General features: G+C 37.5%; 1 protein-coding gene across 5 annotated transcripts in view; it reads right to left on the bottom strand.

Moving 5' to 3' along the window:
• The window catches only part of SHLD2 (shieldin complex subunit 2), a 28,565-nt gene extending 15,976 nt beyond the window's left edge, over window positions 1–12,589 (bottom strand). For all 5 annotated transcript variants that reach the window (XM_079312347.1, XM_079312346.1, XM_079312348.1 and 2 more), the window contains exon 1: window positions 12,264–12,589. The gene's annotated coding sequence lies outside the window, so the exon portion shown is untranslated. The remainder of the gene's footprint in view (window positions 1–12,263) is intronic.
• Between the last annotated feature and the right edge of the window lie 174 nt (window positions 12,590–12,763).

The raw sequence follows: 12,763 nt of genomic DNA, 5'->3' as shown, positions 1-12,763 counted from the left end.
AACTACGTGACAATACTGACTTTTATATGCAAATCTAGAATTTCAGTTCTTGAAAAGGCAAAGGATTTTCAAGATTATTTTAATATCTCCCTTTTGCACACACCCCAGGAATACACCTCAGCTATAAGTGAACAGGATTTTCTGTTCTTTCTACAAGTTGAGGTTTAAGATTTTTTAAGAGATAAAGCCCCCTTAAGGAAACATAACCTTCAGACTTGGGCCAAACTGTCTCTGTACACTGGTGAACAGCGTTACAAAGATCACTGATGGTTCACTGCCCACACTTGCTCCTTGTTGTGACCACAGAGGGAACACACCTACCAACTTCTTAGCAGAACTGCATGAACGTCACTCTTTCATAGCTATTCCAGCTAAGTAGTAAAGTTGTTAATTTACTAGAGCACTGCAGGAAATCAAGACAAAAAAATTAGAATATTTTACGTGAGGGAGAACTACAGTGAATCTTCTGGAAACAAAGTTTTCAAGTCTTTTCGCATTCACTTATGAAAAAATTAGGATATGATAAATAGAGAAAATTACCATTAGCTTTTTAATATATAAGCCTTTACATTTCAATGGTTTAAGATGGATGTCAGTTTAGCAAACTGGTTAAGCTTTAACAGGGAACAGGTGACACTGAGTAACTACCAACATAGCTGACTGAGCCAAAGGTGCCTTTTAGATGCAAATTTCCTTATTTCAAAGAGGGGTTTTTTCTCTCAGACTTTAAGGCAGCAATGCACTCTGACTATTTATTAAAAATAATTTGACTGATTATATTCAAAAAATTGTCAATCGCAATTTCTATCCTACTGTGCCCCAAATCATTAAAGGAAATCACCGCAATTGAACAAAATGTGAATGAAGTGCACTAATTAAATGCCAGAAACACTGATTTGGTCTTTACCCTTTTCCATAGTAAGTCAGCTGTCTCAAAACACCTCAGACAAAATCAAAAATTTCAAGGTATGATGTAACAAGGCATCCTGGGTCTCCCTCTATTGTTTCAAGTCAGTGTGTAGCAGCAGGGCACAGTAGAATAACCACTGATAAAAACCTTCTTGTACCTTTGTTCTCAATCAAAGCATATCATTTTCTTCACTGTTTCTGTTCGAGGCAATACCTCTATTATCTCTACTGTGCTATTATTACTGTGTACCTTCACTCAGCTGCCTTTGATTCAGCAACTTTTCTAAAAATTTTTAGTACTTGCAGTACTACATAGTCCTGCCACTGAAATTTTAAGTTGTTTAACTTCCAAAGCTCCTGAAATATGAAGAGTTAAGGATGAAAACTAAAGAGATTTAGCTATTTATTAATTTGTCTTCATGCAGAAGCTGCTCCAATCTGAAGTAAAACTATAAATTGCTTCTTTCTGCATGTAACACAGAGAAAATAGAAATTAAAGAAATGATCACCTCATAGTTTAACACCTTGTGTACTGGAACTGCAATCCTGCTTGCAGATGCAATTTTTTTCTGTCTACCAGGTGTTGCATGTTCTAAACTTGTTTTTCACTAGAACAGAAACAATAGGACTGATGTATACCAGGCCAATATTGGCCACTAGCATATTGGCATACTCTTTATCCATGTGAGCTGCTACACAAAATCACAATAGTCTTCAAAACATATTTCAAAAAACACTAGCAGGAAGTTTTCCCATAGAATAGAAGCAGCAGTGCCAATGTTAGAAATCTATCCTTTTAACAAGTGCTCTGTTTAATGCCCCAACAAACTCATTTGAGTTTGGTACTGAAGTAGCTCTGAAGAGTGTTTTGTAACCCACCTTTATTCCATTGTCAAGAGACATCATCTACAGAAAGACAGTTACTGCTCCATGTGGCTCGTGGTGCTTTAGTGCCACACCCAACCACCTGAACTTTACATTCTGTAAAAACATGAAAGAGGAAAAACAGAGGTGAAGAAACACAAGGAACTTGCAATCCATTCCATATCAAAGTACTCTTTGTATCCAGCTAATGATTTGAGTAACTCCAGGTTTAACTTGCTTGTGTTAGGAAGCACACAGAATATAAACAGTTATGGTAGTATTAAGCATATGACAGGAAATGAGCAAATATATATTGGCTTTTCTTCCAATAAATTTCACATTAAACCTGTTTATATGAGCTTACTTTAAAATGCTTTAAAATTAGCAGATAAAGCAGAAAATCCAAAAAGCAGTTACACTAAACATGTGATCCATTATCTTTCTCTGGAGATTAGTAACCTTTACAACAGACCAGAGAGACAGGAATTCAAAAAGCAGTACAGTTTGTTCTGTCTTGGCTAATGTTCTGAGTTACCTGACATTGCATTGCAAGAACTACATTTATGTTAACATTACATTTTATATAAAAACTTTATCTTGCAGGTAAAACTAACATACCATCTGAATGAGAGTCACTTTAGGAACCATGTGCTCATAAAAAACATTAAGTGAGGTATGGCAATATCTCATGTTAACCATTATGAAACATTGGAGCGGAAGAAGAATTTGAGATAAAATACACAAAGCTAAACCAATTAAGACATCATATTTGTCAGCATAAATCTAAAAATCAGCAAAGGGAGATTTAGTTTATATGATGGAAACCAGATGAAAAAATAATTGAAGGTATCTTTTCAAAAATAAAGACAGTATTCATTCAGTAAATACAAGGTATTCAGAGACAAGTGAGAATCAAAATAGTAACATACTTCTATGAAAAGGAACTTTATGAAATTACAATATACAAACATTTTAATTCCTTCATACATTATGACGTACATCATGATTCTTTCTCCATATGGCAAATAAGTAAGTTTTACTCTACCAGCTCTCAAGGAAGTTGAGATTCCAATCCCAAATGGGAACCAGCTGTCAAGTCCCTTTGCCTATGCTTATCCCTTTAACTTGGGAAACGGTGTTTAAAAAATTGTGTTACATTTTATATCCAGGTAAGTTTAAAGTTCTGATCCTGGAAGCTGATCTATGCAGTTCCCATCTCCAGGCAGCTCTGAAGTGACAAACTGTTTAGTGGACATCTCAGCTTTCCTTGGAGCATGCAAACGTGGAGAAGGAAACTGTCCATCAGCAGCACTCTCCACTGCTGAGCATTGCAAAGCCACGTACACTGTAGTGCTGAATAGAACGGTGGTGCTATGCAAAGTTTTTCCTCTCCAAACAGAGCCCAGCTTCTTAAGACTATAAACATCAAAAAAATGAAAGCTCCTTAAAAGATGTCTTGACTCACATTTATCTTTCAAAAAAGAAAATTTCACTCTTGCAGCCAACATCAGTATTTTAGAAAGATGTGGGGAAAGTTAATCCAAATAGGTTAAACCCAACTTGTCAAATTTTCAATAGCTCATCTTATATAAATCAAAATATAGTTTAGTGGGGACTGAAGTTCTTCCAAAGTAAAAGTTATCCAGGATTTTCCACATTACATTGGTTTTCCAATCTAGTTCCAGACTCCACGACAGAAATTTTTGTCACCTTGCTTCACATTTTAATAAGAGTACCATGATACTTCAAGAGTAGTTCTAACCTATTATTCTAAAAATTAAATAGTGATGTCTCAGTTCAGAAACTTGATGTCAAGAGCAGAAGAACTGGCAGAAAGCTTGCCACTGATCATTAGGATTAGAACTGCTTCACAAGCACTGATGCAATGAGGAGTTTGGGCTCACAGCAGGAATGAAAGCCTCACACCCTGAGAAGTCAGAGCTCTGCCTCCTGGAGTTCCATTGCTGGGCACAGCAAGGCCAGGGAACAGCTCAGCTGCAAAGTCTATATTCCCAACAGGCCCCTTAGAATTAGCAATTCATGCAATTACAGAGCTAATAAAGTCACCTTCCTTCTTCTTATCTCAATTTCATGCTCTTTTATGATCTAGGGTGGGAGAACATTAAGAAACAAGTCTAAGTTCAAGAAACTACACTGCTTTAAACAAGTTGATCTGACATTCTCAGCAGAAAAAAGCACAATCATATCTACACTGGCATATTCCCAAAGAACTAATGCCAACCCCACATTTATTTTCTTTGCTTGTTGAGAAATTCCACTTGGTGTTTACTTGGCATGTCAGAAATTTTTCTAACCAAATATAGTCACAGGTCAAATTATATTAGCTTCTCTTCACCTGCCATCACCCAATTTACTGGATAAAGACCTGCTGAAAAACTTACTTTTCAGACATATCAAGCATACAGTATGAAAAGAATTGATATAAAATCTGCTGGCAAAACATACATGTAATGTATTTGACAACCATTCCTTTTATCCAGACTGACCCATTAAAGTAGCTTGTAGATGAAGCTATGGATAGTACTTGTTATTCCAAGAGAACTTCTGCTCATTGCTCTATCACTCATTTCTATGGGTTCTTTTAATCCAACAGAACCTGCAAAAGCCTACATAATTTCTATTTTTCATCATCTCCAACATAAAATAAATTAAATGCAGTTCCATTAGACCTCATTATTTCTGTTCCTAGGAATGATTAAATTGAATATGTTCTCATAAAGGATGAACATTCAAGGTAAGAAGGATTTTACTTATCACTTTGAAAAATAATCTAAGACTTTCCTATATTTCTTGAAGAAAATCAAGTCTTATAGGAAAGAAACCTATGAGTTTATTAGAAAAGCAAATTCCAGGAATACACACTTCCCAAGCTCCATAATTTCTGGCCTATATTCATTCAGATATGAGGGCATTACAAGTTTGTGCAAACAGCTCAGTTCCAAGCAATACTTAATGCATTTGTGCTCCCCATATTTTTAAGAAGTTAGGAATAAATTATCATCTGGATTTTTCATGGGAGCAGAGGCAATGAAAGGTTAAGTAATTCACTTTTGCTTGCACAGTAAATTGAATCAAGTGTAGAACTCACAGATTAAATCTTACATACTCATACCTTAAACATTGCACTGCCATTCCCCAGTGCATAATCCTTCACCTTCTTGATAAGATACAAAACCCATTTCATCTCATCTCTTGAGATTTTTAACAGCCATCATACCTGGTTATACAATTCTCTCTTCCTGCAATATGAGATTTATTGTCCTCCTCTGCTTTTATTCTTTACTTGAGGTCTCAGGTGCTGATTTACAAGCACAAAATAATCAAATGATTCAAAGTCAGGGTTAACACAGGGCATCTGATGTAACTATTTTTTTTTTTTTTGTTTAGTTCCTGAACCTCATAAAATATTTGAGGGAACCTTATATTGTGAAGAACACACCCACACAATCAAGCCTTAGTTTTCAAAATGTTAAGAATTAATTTAAGTCCTGAGGCAGTGCCCTATATTCTATTGTGACTTTAGGTCTCACTCTGGGAGAAAAAAAAGACAAGTGTTTCGTCACATAAGAGACATTTTTTTTCTTTTAGTTAACAGGCCCATTAACTTCTTTAACTTACATGACCTTCACTGAATTAGCCATCTAATAAACAAGATTAAATTGCACCTAAAACTAAGTAACATTAATGGACTTTCACTACAAGCATGAGTTCAGTGTAGGTGAGGGGTAAAGTATTTAGGGAAAACAGAACAGTGAAAGAGAGTGGCTTCTAATTCCATCCTTCACCTATTAATCTATTACTTTGGGGTTTTTGGACACATGAGGAAGAAGCTCAATTTCTGCTTAAGTAGCCCCGTGTTACATTGATGTAAATGCCACAATGGTAACGTAGCCTTAAAACCTGAGGTGAACACAAAGCATCCCCTGTTCAAGCAAGTTGATCTCTATAACTGAACAATCTCAAAGCACACATTATTTAGATTGCATTTAGTGCTCCTTTACTGAACTAAAGAAAAACATCAGGCTTATGTGAAAACTGATAAGATGAAAGAAACCAGGATAAGCTTTGACAAATTCCATGGTGATTTAAACTCGTTTAGTCAGAAGATCAAAATATAATAGTCCTTCTGAAACCAGAAAATCTGTTACTAATGATATGCAGAGACCCTACCTTTCTGGTACTTCAAAATAAGCTTAGTTTCAACCTAATGGCTTTCAAAAGAAAAAACAAAAGAGATGAAGCAGAACACATCATCTTGCCAACGCTGACAAGATCAGACAATAAATAATAATCAAGAAAAACTTGATACTGTGTTTTCAAAAATTGCTCAAGTGTGCTCAAGAAGGGACAATTTAATTAAAACAGAAATATTTCCTTTTCTGACCTATTTTATCATTCTGAGATTCCTTTGGGATGAACTATACAACACTAATTTTGTGCTGGATCTCTACATCCGGAGGGCATCATGAACAAAATCTTGAGGTCTATGAAAGATGACCAAGAAAAGATATCACATACACATTGTTACACCCAGCATAACCATAAATCCATAATGTGCTGAAAAATACCAGCCAATGAACTCCTGGAATTTTCTGATAATACCAATTTCAATTATACCAACAAACTTGAATGAGAATTTTTAATGCTTTGTGGGCTTCACCCACCAACATATTTCACAGAAGATGTAAGCAATCAAATATATTTTAACAATCTTGATTTCCATAACCACTCTTCCAAAGTGAAAGAGGCTAAAGTTGATTTTGCTAATAGAAATGCAAACAAAAGCACTACAGGAGACTAGTATTCTCTAGCTCATAAGAGCTTTAATGTTTGTTATTTAAACAACACACACAACGTTTATGTCAACAACTTCTGATTATCAATTGAGTATTAAACCAAGAAAAAACTGGTTTGCAGCCTCTGATGCTGTGATTCTAGGCTGGAAAAATCTCAGGTACAATTTCAGCCAGACAGCCAAGGACACCAAGAGCTGCAAAAAAGATTCATTGCAACTGTAAATGTTACTTTCAAACAATTCTTATTTCACTCCTGGCAAGCCACTTTCTACTACCTGTTATTTGCTATGTTCACTGAAATAGACAGGAATTTTCTAAAAAACGTAATTTCCTGGAAATACACTGACTGAAGGACTGTCTTTTTGTCCTAACCTTATTTAAGAGAACAAAGATGCCACGCTCACAGTGCATCTGTGGAAGATTTATGCCTGTATATCTATCAGCTTTCCCATTACTGGCTTTTTCATCAGCTAATTTCAAACACACTTAACAGCGAGATGAGAATCACAAATATTTCAGGATTGGTAACTATATCATGCCCTCTTTTGTTTTTTAAATTAGAAAGGAGGAAATACCAATCAAAAGCTAAAGATCATGCCACAATGACACAAACCAGCTGCTTACACAGATTCTCACTGATACAGGAACTGAGAAAAGAACAGCCTTCACATTGACCCACAAAAGCCTCTATCATGAATGGCCTCGTTGACGGAAAGGTCACTGAAATCAGATTAATTTCTTACTGACTTCAGCAAGCTTTGGGTCAGATCTGCAGTCTCCAGAGTTAGTTACTTTTTGTCCTACCCATCTGAAAACCAGAAGTGGTTTTACAGGGATAAGTGTGATTAAAAAGCATATTTAGTATTTATCAGTTAGATTACCTGACAATACTCATTATCAATATATTGACAGTAACAGTACCAAAACATGGCACTGAGAATTTCTGTGTATCTATAGAGTGCCTGACCAAGAGATAAGGGCATCAGCTCCCGTATACATGAAGAGCTTTTTATATCTGCTCTGTCAGACTGAAGTAACCAGTTGGCAACATCAGTCATCCTGCACAGTAACTACATAAACAGATGGAGACAGGTCTTTAAAGCTAATGAACATAACCACAACCACTTTTCATGGCAATTTAAAATATTTACTCATGAAGTAGTTACCGGAATTTATTCAATATTTTGATTTCTGCAGAATTGTAAGTTAAAAGCTCAGAAAAGTGCTCTGAACCACTTATTGAGGGTTTTCCCAAGTATCTTTCACTTACAAATTAAGAACCCCTGTGAAATTCAAATCCTAAATAATGGACTAATAGATCTATTACCAGAATTTTTAAATAAGAATGATATCTTGTTAAAGAATTCTTACATTTAATTAAATAATAAATTTAAATATTATTTTGCTCAGCTAGAGATTATTTTTGTAGCACTGCCTCAAGTAAAAAAACAAAGCTCACTTTAGTGTAGTCCCTACTAGGCTAGAAATTCCTACTTTGCTTGCACAATTACGAGTTTCACTCCCTACTTTCACAGGGCTGTAGACAGGCAAAAACATTATTATTTACAGATAAAGAAAATTATAGCAGCTTATTACTTGAAGTTGGCAGTCAGGAAAAACTTCAATTTAATGTAAAGTAAACATAAAAACATTAAATAATCAGACCATAGGTACCAAAGCATCTCATTAATAAAACAAAGTATTGAAAAGTTTAAAGCCTTTATCTCAACAGGAAATAATCTGAGTATCTCTTCTCCAATTTTGCAACATTGCAAAAAACACATCTAAAACTTGCAGCATCAGCAAATTAACTTGTGCAGTCTGCCTGGAAAACCACCAAATTCAGGTTCTCTTTTATCAAGGCAAAAGGAACAAAAGAAAACCTACAAGTGTGCTCTCCAGATCTGCTATAGCTCAACAGAGCTGAAGTTATTTACAGAGGAAAGGCTCTAAACCAATATGCTATCAGTAAAAAGGCTTTTAATAAGCTTTGGTCTGTGGTTGTAAACAGATGACTGAAATGAAGATTTTTAGTCACGTGTTCATTTGTTAAAAGTGCTCATATAGCCAGTCACACAATAAGGGAATCTTCTGGGATTCACCTAATCCATGTGCTGCCTGTAACAGCATCTCACAGGGACAGCCCTCCTGCAACACTGAAGTCAGACAACTGTTCCACATATCCTGGTTGCTTGCTGTTACATCCTTGGCATAAAAAAGGGAAGAATATAACCAAGAAATAGGGCACTTAAAGTACAATAACTTATTCACAAATTTGGAATTAAAATTAAAATCAGATTACAGATTAATTATTCCTTAGACTCTTTAATCTGTAGTACATTTGTTTCATTACATATTTGAAAGAAAAAACACTGTACCAACATTACTCCCTATTACTCTGAAGACTGAATGCAGGTGCATTCTCCTGCATATAAAGAAACTGCCATCTCTATTTTCACATCCTATGCTAAAACTAATTAGACATGAAGTTTTTACTTTAAAGCATTGGGAAGGCAGAAAATAAAACCCATGAACTTGAGAACATCTCAAGCTAAAGATCTGGAAAAAAATTATATTTCTATTCAGTACTATTTTAGCAGATTTTCCCACAATATGTAGGCAGTTCCCATGCAGGAGGATTTCTGTGAAGTCCTACACACTTTCTGCTCACCTGCATCAGCTCCATTTAACACAGACACACAGAACTTTAGCCAAGAGGTGCATGAACAGTACTACACTTAACATTGCTATCAGATTCACATCCTCCTATTCACCCAGAAACTATTATGCAACTGTCCAGAGATCTATTGCCTCAGAGGCTGAACACTTTCTGCAGCAGTTCGGGGTACAAAAATAACCTCAGCTCTCACCTATTTAGTTACACTACCAAGGTCTACATAAAGTAGTACAGTATAACATTTAAGCCCAAGAAAAAGAGGCTTTTTTTTTTTTTTTTTTTTTTTTTTTCTGGTGAAATGAGGAAGGGAAGCATGAATGTTCATATAGGCAATTCAAAGGCAAACAACTTGCTTCAATTTTTATTTAGAATTTATATCAAGCAATTCTTTAAGCTAAGGGTAAGAAATATCAAGTGTTTCATGTGGTATGGCTCACAAATTAAAATGAAATTTTCTGAAATAACTGAAATTCCATGTGCAGTTTATTTCAAAAGCAATTTGTCTTCCCAGAAGACAGTTTACCACAGAAAGGAAGTGGTCCTCTGTACAGATCAACTTTCCTCCTGAGTGTGTTATTTAATGGAGGCTCAAACTCTGCACAGGAGGGAACCCCAGGGTTACCCTGGATTTGAAGGGCTCAGGAGACAAGCACAGTTATCCCAGCCTGGGAGGATCCCTGATTTGCAGCTTCTCTCCTCCTTCTCATCTGCTCTGGTAAGCTGGTAAAAAGACTGGGATGTCTTCTACAGAAGCTACTGTAATTTCTGAGGGAATTCAGCACCAGCCCAAATAGCTAGTACTTCAAATAATATAATGGATTGAAACAGAAAATATTTGATTCTTGCCTTAGACCCCTTTCCTCAATAAAATTTTAAAATCTGACACATAAAAAATTAGTCCACCTGCTATAAAATTGCTAATATACACTTTAAAACAGATTGCTTTAAGAAGGCACAATACAGTGCTCATTGTGCTTATCTATAATAAAAACAATCCGTTAGAATTTATATATGTTTTAGAAGCAGCTTAGAAGAAACTAAATCAAGTTGTTTGTCTCCCTCAGTTAACTTCGCAGATTTTAAATAGAAACTGATACCTGTCATGTACACAGTTGAAAATGACCCTGCTGCAAAGTCCATAAATCATACAGACAGTTCCTACCACACAGGTATTGAGTCTTCTCTACTTATTTCTCTCTTCAGATGCAGTCCTAAGACCAAAACGTCATATGAAATTAATGAAGTTAGTGAAAATTCAGGTTCTGAAGACAAAAAATTATCTTTTAATCCACCCCAGTGACTTTTTTACTGATGCTACTCAAATGTGAATCTTCTGATGGCACCCCACATGCTATAGGACAGTAAAGAAGATACAATTCCTTTTTCATTCCTCTATCCTTTAGTTCCTGCTAGACCTTATTCTGAAGCATGCCATTTATAATTTCCTCTGGCAAGCTGATTTTGATTCAACTGCTCACTGCTTAGCACATAAGATTATTGGAATGGGGGACACAGATAGTGTCATAACTCTTGCCTCCAGAAAGAATTTAAATTAAACACAAATACAGTAGAGACCTCCTGGGTTTGACAAACTGCCTGTAAACTGTACACATTATTTCAGTCATAAATATGTGCAAAATAAAACTACATAGTTATCTTACCTCTTACAATATTTAAAGACTAAGAAATCCAACATGCTGATTTAGTCATTCTCAGCATCAACACACAAGCTTGTTAAATGCTTTGCTGAATCCTTTAGAAAGCAGGGTAGGTGTGGTACTGCCATTGCTTCAAATACAACTGTGCAAGAGAGCCCTTGGAGAGATCCACGTGGTTCTCACATTGTCATGTCCCATGCTCAGTCTCAAATACATCCACAAACATGAGCTACAAACAGCCTGATACTGCAAGCAGCTGATAATTGAATGTGCTCATAAATCAGAGAGAACACAGCTGAAAGCAGGACAGGAGTTGAGCATATTAACCTTAAGATGTAAGACTACATGCTTGAGCAAACTGGCTAATCACATTCTTCATGTACCCTCTGTGTTTGAGCAATGATATTCCAACCTACAGAACAAGGTGGAAATAATTACCTGATAAGGACTAATTGCCAAAATACCGCTCACCACCTTCTTTCCTGTGCATTTACAAAATTTAAGAAGTTGTACAGAAATTGAGATCCAGCTAATGAGAACACAGCAGATGACTGTAGCAGCTCGAAGCTGATACAACCACTGAGAACACTGCAGTTCTGTGAAATGAAAATTAACACCAAATTAGAAGTTTTCCATAAAACACCTATAATATGGACAGAAAACCAAATCAGTAAGCTTGTTTCTGAAGCCCCTGTGTGAACATCCAAAGAACAAACTGGTCAAAGAACCTGCAGCTTTCTCGCTTTTTTCCCGTTTTACTATCAAGGATCTTTGTTCTCTAGATTTCAATTATAAACCATCCTCATTACAGATAAAAACAAGCCTTATTAGTGGTCATTAAGAGAACTTCTTCAGATTCCCAGGACAGAGAGCAACATTAAACCAAGATAACAATTGAGCACCAGTTGCCTGAAGAGTTTATGTGAGTTAAAGAATCTGTGACTAATCTCCCTGCTGACAAATACACAAAAAGTTAAATTGCTTTCCCACAAACCTTGTAGCACAGCCCATAGTGGTTAGAGATTCCCACAGCGATAAAGGAACTTCCTGGTTATTCCTGGCTTAGGGGCATTGGCCTCCCACAAACCTAAAAAGAAAAAAAACCCACTGTGTTTTCCAGTTAGCAGCCCAAACCGACAGAAAATGAACAAGGCACATAATTATTCTAAATGAACCCGGTTCAATAGCACAGCGCACTCTCTCTGATGCTCTTAAAGCAAGTTAAAGTAATATTCTTAAGAGATGTTGCTTGAGCTACATAAAAAAGGGACTTGAATAGACCAAGACCCAGCAACAGTCGAGCAGACAAAGTAGATAAATCTCAAGGTCTTTCCCAACCTCAGTGATTGAACAGTTCTATGAAAGCAGCCATGTTAGCGAAGCCTCTGTCCCGTCTCGGCAGGGCAGCACTTAAACACAGGAGGAAGAGCGGGTTCCCCGCGGGTGCTTTCCCCGTGGGCGCTGGGTGTGAGCACGCCCTCACGGGCGCTGAACCTGCGCCAGGGGAGGCCCGGCTCCGCACGCGGCTGAGGGCGGCACGTGAAGGCTCCTGTCCCGGGCCCCTCACGGGCCGCAGCGGGCACAGGGCCCGGCCCGGGCGATGGGACACCGGCCGCGCTCCCGGCGGGGTGGGCAGCGGGCCCGGCCGCACAGACGGGAGGGGGACGGGAGGGGCGGCACGGCGGCGCTCCCGGCAGGGTGGGCAGCGAGCTCGGCCTCACGGATGGGAAGGGAAAGGGAAGGGGCGGTGCGGCGGGCGCGCACTGCGCAGGCGCGACCCCGCCCCTCCCGCCGCGCCCCCTCCCCTCCGCGAATCCCGCCGGGGGCGGCGCGGGGCG

This window comes from Erithacus rubecula, assembly GCF_903797595.1.
Source record: "Erithacus rubecula genome assembly, chromosome: 9".
NCBI lineage: Eukaryota > Metazoa > Chordata > Aves > Passeriformes > Muscicapidae > Erithacus > Erithacus rubecula.
This window is presented reverse-complemented; position numbering and strand designations above follow the sequence as displayed.